We start from the raw sequence: 10,000 nt of genomic DNA on the forward strand, positions 1-10,000 counted from the left end.
GTTAATGAGTGTGTGTTGTAAAGTGCTCAGAGAGGGATTTCAGCTCAACCCTGCCTTATACGCAGAACAAAAGGAGCAGAAAGTAAATGAAAATGTATAAAAAAACAGATGAGAAACTTCTGATGATCAAATTATATCTAATCCTAACATGGTGTACAACCAAGACGTGATGCATCGCTATCCAGACGCCTCCGTCCCAAATTTATCACTCGTGCAGTTTTTATTCCTGAATTGAACGAAACCTTTGGGACTCGGATACGACGTGGTTCGTATGGACATTTATCACGGCAGTGAGATCACAGGATAGAGATGTTTGGCACACTGCGGTGGATAATACACACTGCAGAAATGTTGGGAGGGTCTTTAAACACACGCGCGCACACACACACACACACACACACACACACACACACGTCTGAGCTCATCTGTATTCCCGTTGTGCTAAAAGCATCCTCTCCTCTGTACGGAGCGTTTGCACGATATGGAACATGTATAAATCATATGCCGAGAGGGCCGTAATTCTCCCCGCCGTAGTGTAATTTCTCTGGAGTGCCGCGCGTAACAGAAAACAGCTCCTCCCTCCATTCCGCTCTGTTTCTCCATCTCCCTCTTGCCCTCCTTCTCTTCCTCCCTTTCCCAGGAACGCTGCCACTCGGTTGCACTGTGGCGCCACACACACGTCCTTCTGCAGCTCTCTCCAGTTATTTATATCTCTCTTCCCGTGAACATGCGCACCGACGAGCTCGCACGCACGCACACACACACACCGAAATACAGCGCCTCTCTTTTCCTGGCATGTGGAACACGAGATGTGTCCTCGCAAAACACACCGCGTTTCAAAGTGGCTAAAAGGTCAGTCAGTGGTAAAGATGAACAGAAACGCATACTCTCTCTCATTCTCTCTCTCTCTCTCTCTCTCTCTCTCTCTCTCTCTCTCTCTCTCTATCTCTCACACACACACACACTTGAATCACTCACACACTTCTCTGAAAATAGGTCGACACATGTTCTGGAACAATCCACGCCACTGGAAGCCTATTTTAAGGTAGACAACAAGCGCAGCGTTTTATGCTACGTGCTGCCGAGGCCGAGAGAAGAACATCAGCTAGGTTATCAGACTTGTGAGAGGTGTGTGTGTGTGTGTGCGCAATAATGCATTATTATTTTTCCCTTTCTGCCAAAGACGTTGCCGTGTGCTCGGCCTGATCCGTCAGAACGTTCCTGCCAGAATGTGTTATGTTTCCTGTATAACGATCGTGGCAGGAAGAGGAACACACACGAAGAGGCCTGAGAGGAAACACAGTCACAGACACTCTTCATTTCCTCTGCTTTCTTCCTCAGTCATAAGTAACAACAGCATGTGTGTGTGTGTGTGTGTGTGTGTGTGTGTGTGTGTGTGTGTGTGTGTTTGTGTGACTGAGCGGTTAGTGCCTGAAGCAAGCACAAATCCACACACGAAGTCTACTTCCTGCACCATACCCGACTGTCCAACATGCATGAACAGTCTTTTAGCTTTTTATATGGACCAGTTTGTGGACACCTGAGTATAAAGATTGTGCTCAGTGAACGTCCCACGTTCCACATTTACTGTTTTAATAAGCTCCACTCTTCTGAGAAGATGGTTCACTAGATTTTGTGGAGATTTGTGCTCATTCAACTACATGGATATATATAAATATACACACACACACACACACACACACACACACACACACACCAGACAGTCACATTTTAGCAACCATTTCAGTATCTTCTCAAAGAACAATATTCTAGAAATAAAACTTGGAAATATTTTAAAGGAGACAGTGTGCAGTTTGTGTATCAGTACAGATTTACTGTCCTCTGAAAATAACAACATACAGTCATTACTGTCTAAATAACACAACAAAAGTGAGTCCACCCTCAGTGAACATGTAAAACTGTGTCTAAAGTGTGAATATTGTGTGTGAACACATTGATATCCAGCACTGCTTTAATCCTCCTGGGTGTGAAATTCACCAGAGCTGCACAGGTTGTTGCTGGGATCCTCTTCCACTCCTCCATAATGACATCACGGAGCTGCTGGATGTGAGACACATGGTGCTACTCCACCTTCTGCTTGAGGCCCACAGGTGCTCAATAGGGTTCAGGTCTGGAGACATACTTCTTTACTCCATCACGAAGTTCCTTAGCAAAGCAGTTTTCATCTTGGTGGTGTTTTTGGGGTCGTCATCATGTTGGAAAACTGCCGTCCGGTCCAGTTTCTGAAGGAAGAGCATCATGTTCTGCTTCAAAATGTCACAGTACATGTTGGAATCCATGTTTCTCTCAATAAAGCACAGCCGCCCAGTAGCAGCAGCACTCATGCAGCCCCAGACCATGATGATTCCACCACCATGCTTCACTGTAGGCAATTACAATTTTCTTGGTTCTCCTAACCAGGGCATCACCACACATGCTGGACACCATCTGAGCCAAACAGGTTTATCTTCATCTCATCAGACCACAGGACATGTTCCAGTAATTCATGCTCTTGGACAGGTCGTCTTCTGTTTGTGGGGTTTCTCAGAGACTACCATGAGGTGCCATGTTGAACATCCAGTGGTCAGTACAAACTCAAAGCATCAAATTTGAACTGCTTTAATACAAGATACACACATTTCTTATGGTCCTGTCAAGCAGACAAAAACATGAACATGATGAATAGGACATGTGGTGTACTGACTTTTGTTGCCAGTTATTTAGACAGTAATGGCTGTTGAGTTATTTTTAGAGGACAGTAAATCTGTACTGCTCTACAAACTGCACATGGACTCCTCTAAAATATATATCCACGTTTCATTTCTACAGTTTTGCCCCTTAAGAAGATACTACAATAGTTGCTAAAATGTGAGGGATGTACTCACCTTTGTGAGATACTGTATATTATATATATACATATACACATATATATACACATTATATATACATATACACATATATATATATATACATATACACACACACACACACACACACACACATATATATATATATGAGATCAGAATGCAGTAATAAACTGAGGTTCAGAATGTTGCATTTCAATCGTATCTGAGCTTCACGCTGTTTGAAGGCTCACCGAGAACAATATGAGTGAGGTCTGAGCTTATGGCACTTCCTCCCGCCTGCTGACCGTGCAGAAACCCATGCGATTGGCCAAACACAGAAAGCTGCATTTAATCCGGCTGTCCAAAACTCGGCTTGTCCCTCTTGTTCACTCACATACACACACAACAGATTTGGAAAAGTAAAACAGCGCAACACAACCATTTAACCCCCAACACACACTTCCAGAAGAACCGAAACGAAGCGGATTCACCGGTAAAACGCAGACGACCCCTGAGCTGTCAGACAGGAGACGTGTAATCGCCCTGAGAATCCGAGCGCTCTCCAGAGAATTAGTTTTATTTCTATAACTGGGACAGATTTCTCCCTCTCACACAGTCACCTTCAAGCCCTCTTCCCTGTCTGTGGCACAGAGCTACATACACACGGCTCGAATAAAAAAGGAGAAGAAAAACTGCTAAAAGTGTTTGTATCTGCCGGGTCACGGGGACTGACAAATTCACAGCCGTCGCTGTCTCTTTCTCGCCTTCCCTCCCCCCACCTTCCCCGGTCACCAAAGGGCTTTCGGTGGAGTTTTACCGAAGGACGTCTCGTTCTGTCGCTTTCACACCAACAGGGACACGCTGGGAACGCGGTGCTAATGTGGGCCGACTTTGGAAACAGTGAGATGAAAGGGCACACTCGGTCCACTCCCTGATTCCTCCACAAATTCCTTTCAGCAGGTCTGCTCCACTCATTTATTCGATCAGGACTGGGTCTGTGCACCTGTCCCTCAGGCCTCAGATGAAAAATAGCTCCAGCTCAGCAGCTGCATGGAGTCACTGGGCATTAGATGGAGCATCTGTGTATCTGAATGTTTACATGGATGGAGGTAAAGGCCGAGGTGCTTCTTGTATCTCCTCGTATTATTCGCCGTGATGTGGTTTGTGTGAATCCAAGCATGCAGAGGCTCTCTGGGATGCTCCTTCCACAGGCTGCGAACTAGTAGTCGACACTGTAAGAATGGTGCACAAGTAATGAGACTGTATTTATTTGCTATTGCTAGCGGCGTGTGGGTTGTAAAAAGTTAGCTAGCTCAGTTAAACCACTGAAAAATGAGACGGCAGTTGCCTTTCAGGTGGGTCTGTCTTTATGTAGTCATTTTCTATGTTTAGCAAAGCAATACTTCTGATTAGAATCATGAATTTCAGTGCTATAGTGTCTTGTGGGAATATGTGTGTGTGTGTGTGCGCGTGTGTGTGCGCGTGTGTACACTGTTACAGGGTATTTGCATTAGATGTGAGTGTAAAAGAGCAGGGTGCAAGAAGTTGCCTAGACTTAAAGTGTTTGTAAGATCGACTTCTGTTTCCGGATGACTCCGCTATTGGCTATGGATTCGTTTCATTGTAAGATTTTGGGTGACGAGAGGGGAAAAACCATCAGAGAACAGGAACAAGTGGTAGGAGATCAGAGGCTTCTACTATGATCTCTCCAATCAGAGAAAAGAGAAAGACGAAACGAAACGAGTGGTGGATTTGGACGTGCAGCCAAGCCCTTGATATCCGTTGTAAATCTAACGAGAGGCGAAAAAGAGTGGAACGAATGATTTGTAGCGATATTCTGAACACGTGGGCTGCTGAATGTGTGTGCGTGTGTGTGTGTGTGTGTGTGTGTGTGTGTGTGTGTGTAGCACCGATCTAGCCTGCGGCAGAGCTCTGCTGCATTGGAGTCTACCTCTGCATCTCCTGCAGAACGATATCCAACCAACTCGGAGATAAACAGGAACAAACGGAATCATGAGAAAGCTGAACACACACACACACACACACACACACACACACACACACACACACACACACACACACACACACACACACACACACACACACACACACACACACACACACACACACACACACACACACACGGCCTGTTGCCTAGCAATGCAGGGACAGGGGCACGTGCTACGCAGGATCCGACACCGCGAGCGAAAACAGGAAGGGAGGCGAGGATTGAGAGCGACAGAGACCCGCAGATAGAAGTGGACCAGAGTGTTAATGAAATGGCATGTGTTTCTAGTCGTCATGCTGATGTGCATTCGTGTCCGTCCTCGTTCACCTCGAACGAAGGGAAGAGAACACAACACACAAACGAGTGCTGCGTCTGTGAGTCACGTGACATGAAGATTCCAGACTATATTTCGACAGGAGCAGAGAGAGAACGAGAGGATGCAGAGCTGAGAGAAAGAGAAGAGAGAGATGGGCCCTCTGCCCATTTTTCGTGCTCCAATTGCCTGCTAACAAGAGAGACTTGATGCAAAGGGTCACATGATCACGCCTCTCCGGCTGAGAAACAACCCAATGAGGTGCTCTCTCTCTCTCTCTCTCTGGTGAGGAAACTCGCACAAAAAACAGGGTCTGTGAGATTAAAAATGAAAAGCCTACACATACGCACACACATATTTTGGGATGTTTATCATCTAATAAACGTGTTCAAACACTCTGGAGCCTACACTAGATTTGAATGTATTTGCATGGAGAGATGCAGCAGGTCTTGATGGTGTACAGTGAGTGTGTGTGTGTGTGTGTGTGTGTGTGTATGGGCTCGATGTAATGCATGGATAACATTCTGCGCTTGTTGGATTGCAATGCAAACGTTGGCAGTGGAAGCTTACACACGCAGGGTGAAAAACCCAGAAATGCGTGGCTCATAATGAGCGCAGACGCTCGAATTTCTCCTCTTGAACGACACAAAACGGTACACTACAAGAACAAAAGGTTTGTGCAAACGTCATCATGAGATTCATATGTGCTTAATGAACATCCCATTCCACATTCAGCCCCCATTTGCTGCTATAATAATCTCCATTATTCTAGAAAGATGTTCCACTGGATTTTGTGGAGATTTGTGCTAATGTAGGTAAGGTTAAGTTATTGTACTGTGGATCAGAAGGTCACAAGTTCAAATCACAGTACCAACAAGCTGCCACTGCTGGGCCCTTGAGCAAGGCTCTTAACCCCTTAACTGCCAAAAAACTGTTTATGGAAGAGCCACACATGGCTGGAAAATTTAGGTGTCCCAATACTTTTGTCCATATAGTCAGGGGGCCGAATGGTGCGTTTGTGTGTGTGTGTGTCCTATGAAAATCAGGTACGAAAACACTGAACTTTCAAGGTTAACCTTTTGTTTTTTTTGCCCACTGGCTCTGTATTCCGCCCTGGTTTCCTTCTCCTCGGTCCAAATTCCTTCTAATCAACCGCTGACATCTATCTTTCCAGGACGTAGAACTGCTGTAGCTATTAAACATGATCATGACCATCATATTGAAAGAGAGAGCAGACTGGCTCTTTTCTCCCAACCCTGTCATTATGTTTACAGAGAGAACAGCTGGAACGGTGGGAGAGGAGGCGGGCAATGCTCTGTCATAAAAGTAGGCACAGATGTTTGGAAAAAAAAAAAAAAGAAAAAAGAAAAAACAAAACACTTTCTTTTTACATGCTTTCGTTCAGTGTAGCTGTCAATAGCAGGAGATCTTTCACGGTCCTCAGTGGTACAGAAACTCAGTAATCTCTCATTGTGGTATGCTCTAGTTACGTCCACTGAGACTTGGTCAGTGTAGCTCTCTCACATGTAGCTCGGTTCGGAATGCACTCACTCCTCCGATTAAGCTTTGATGTGCGCCCCTCATTAATGGATTTTGTGTGTGTGTGTGTGTGTGTGTGTGTGTGTGTGGTGGGGATATTTGGAAGTCGCCATCTTGTTTTTCCATTAAAGACTTTTGGTTACAGTAATTAAAACAGAACTGTAGGGAAGCGGTGACCTTATGGTAGTGTTTAAATTAAGAAAATATGTGGTTGTAAGTATATAAAGTTGAGTGACTCTGTAGGAGTCGGAATGACCTGATGTGTACCTTTTTTTTATTTTTTTATATACACATCTGTTTGTGTAGAAGCCCTAGAGCTTGGGAAGTCATCTCTTCAGCTCAAAAAACATGTGCTGTATCAGGTACTCGTCAGTAAAGTCACTAGTTTGTGGGTTGAACGAGAGTTTTGGTAAGTAGGTCAGTCACCTTCGTAAATAAAACCAAAAAAAAAAAAAAAAACAGTAGAATGACTGCATGAGTCTCAGTGGACGTAACTAGAGCATACCACAATGAGAGATTACTGAGTTTCTGTACCACTGTTCCACTGTACCATGGAAGATCTCCTGCTATTGTAGACATCTAGGATGAATGTGAACTGACTGCACCCCAGGCCTTGTCATCTCACCTACTTCAGTACCTGACTTTACTAACACCCTTGTAGAATGAGCACAAATCTCAATAAAATCTAGTGAAACATTTTTCCACTCCATAAAATTAAGAAGGCCACACCAATCTTATGCTCAGATGTCCACAAACTTTTGTCCACATTTCAATGTGTGCCAAAAAAACAAAAAAAAAACAAAAAAACATCTGACATCTATCCAGAGAAAAAAGCTCAGTGTGCAACTCTGTGCGTGTGTATCGGTCATCCTGAGCTCTGATATCGACCTCACTTTGTGTTTGTGTGTGTGTGTGTGACAGTTTAGAGGAGTGTGTATGAGCTCAAGGGGATGCACAGAACGCTCAGGTGAGAGGCAGTAGATCTCTGTGCCCTGAGGCTGGGCTCTAGGCATCTTTCGCTCTCTCTTTCTTTCTCCTCTGGCCAATCCAACTCTATTCCACGTGTGGCAGTACAACTTTACAAACACGAAAACAAGGCACCAGGAATGAATTAAATCAGGCTGGGAAACATTTCTGGGCCTCGAGAGTCGTTTAGTCTCAGCATTCAGCCTCAAGATGTGAAGACCGAAAGTTCTCACCAACTCTTGCTGCAATTTAACAAAACACAGGCATTTATGAAGACGTGTGTGAGTGTGTGTGTGAGAGAGAGAGAGAGAGAGAAAGAGAGAGAGAGAAAGAGAGAGAGAGAGAGAGATGTGAGTGCGACTGAATTAATAAGAGGTACAAATATGTGCGAAACGTTATTATGCCTGAACCTCTGAAGCAGGAGATCTGCCACTCTACCCCATGTAAAGAATAACTCAATGGTGCTGGCTTTGTGCACAGAGGCACTGTCATGCTAGAAAATTTTTGCGTCTCGAGTGAAGCAAAAATTTCCATCCAGTCTAAGTAAGAAGCACATAAGGTGGGGTAAAGTTAAGTGTTCCAATACTTTTGCCTGCACATATCACATGCTACATTTACAGCTCTTTAAGTGTTAATCATTATCTAAGCCGTTATTCATGATCTGGAGCTGCAGCTGTGCATTTGCCCGGGTATGAACTTTTAACGCAAAGTTCTCTGACCCTGCCCTCCCCCTCAAAGGTCAACTCCTGATGAGTGTGATGGAGTTTCAGATCCGCCCCGGCACAATAAGAAATCGATCTCAATATTCAGAGTTCGAACTGGATGTTTATTGAGGTTCTCCATTTGCTGGCTGACAGGCAGCAGTTGTTGCTGCAGGAGGAGGACGGGGTGGAAACAACAGTGATGGGTGGAAACCTGATCTCTTTGGGGGGGGGGGGGGGGGGGGCACAGGCAAACAGAAGAGCAGAGCCAACATGGCCCATATCCTCACTCATTCCTGATGGAGCCTCTCTGGCGGGAGGCGCAGGACACACACACACACACACACACACACACACACACACACACACACACACACACACACACACACACGAGAAAAATAGAATGGACTGTGAGCATTAGGGTGCTGCATGGCTGGTGAGTGTGGAGGATAAGTGTGTTGGGAGAAGGTGGAGATGGATGTGGGCGTGAGCTGTGAGCAGGCTGAGGTTAGGCACAAAAAAAAACCCACTCCGCCGCTGACCCTCGTTCTGATCGGATACTGACGAGCTGCACGTTCACGTGCCGGTGATGCATGTGATGCCGGATAAGGACGCTTCTATACAGACGCCTCCTGATCCAGCGCAACTTACAAAAGTGCTTCGAAGTCTCCATCAATTAATACATTCTGATGCTGGTGCATTAGGATTCAGAGTAAGACCATCAGTCTAACACTGCTGGGAGAGAAAATAGTAGTTAGAAAGAGAGACTCAGGTGTTCGGACATCAAGTCAAAGTTCGTTTCACCACCTCGGTGACAGAACAGGAGAGAGACTTGAAGAATGTCTTCATTGTGTTTTGTGAAAAGACAAGGAGTGGTAGAATGGAGGGTTGAGTGGTGCAGTGGTAAAGGATGGAGAGCTGAGTGGTGCAGTGGTGCAGGATGGAGAGCTGAGTGGTGCAGCGGTAGAGGATTTAGGAGGTCAGGGGTGCAGTGGTAGAGGATTTAGGAGGTCAGGGGTGCAGTGGTAGAGGATGGAGGAGTTCAGTATTGCAGTGGTAGAGGATGGAGGAGGTCAGTGGTGCAGTGGTAGAGGATGAACGAGGTCAGTGGTGCAGTGGTAGAGGATGAACGAGGTCAGTGGTGCAGTGGTAGAGGATAAACGAGGTCAGTGGTGCAGTGGTAGAGGATGGAGGGTTGAGTGGTGCAGTGGTAGAGGATGGAGGAGTTCAGTATTGCAGTGGTAGAGGATGGAGGAGTTCAGTATTGCAGTGGTAGAGGATGAACGAGGTCAGTGGTGCAGTGGTAGAGGATGGAGGAGGTCAGTGGTGCAGTGGTAGAGGATGGAGGAGGTCAGTGGTGCAGTGGTAGAGGATGAACGAGGTCAGTGGTGCAGTGGTAGAGGATGGAGGGTTGAGTGGTGCAGTGGTAGAGGATGGAGGAGTTCAGTATTGCAGTGGTAGAGGATGGAGGAGTTCAGTATTGCAGTGGTAGAGGATGAACGAGGTCAGTGGTGCAGTGGTAGAGGATGGAGGAGGTCAGTGGTGCAGTGGTAGAGGATGGAGGAGGTCAGTGGTGCAGTGGTAGAGGATGAACGAGGTCAGTGGTGCAGTGGTAGAGGATGGAGGA

The 10,000-nt window shown here is 45.9% G+C and overlaps 1 protein-coding gene and 1 long non-coding RNA gene across 2 annotated transcripts in view; one reads left to right on the forward strand and one right to left on the reverse strand.

The window, feature by feature from the left end:
- ankrd11 (ankyrin repeat domain 11) overlaps nucleotides 1-10,000 on the reverse strand; it is a 102,707-nt gene that overhangs the window by 28,524 nt on the left and 64,183 nt on the right. The window lies entirely within an intron of this gene.
- The window catches only part of LOC310730938, a 3,749-nt gene continuing 555 nt past the window's right edge, over nucleotides 6,807-10,000 (forward strand). The window contains exons 1-2 of the long non-coding RNA XR_014535024.1: nucleotides 6,807-9,325; nucleotides 9,667-10,000. The exon at nucleotides 9,667-10,000 is cut by the window's right edge and continues 555 nt beyond it. This is a non-coding gene — a long non-coding RNA (uncharacterized lncRNA). The remainder of the gene's footprint in view (nucleotides 9,326-9,666) is intronic.

This window comes from Silurus aristotelis (genome assembly GCF_946808225.1).
Source record: "Silurus aristotelis genome assembly, chromosome: 9".
NCBI classification, from domain to species: Eukaryota; Metazoa; Chordata; class Actinopteri; order Siluriformes; family Siluridae; genus Silurus; species Silurus aristotelis.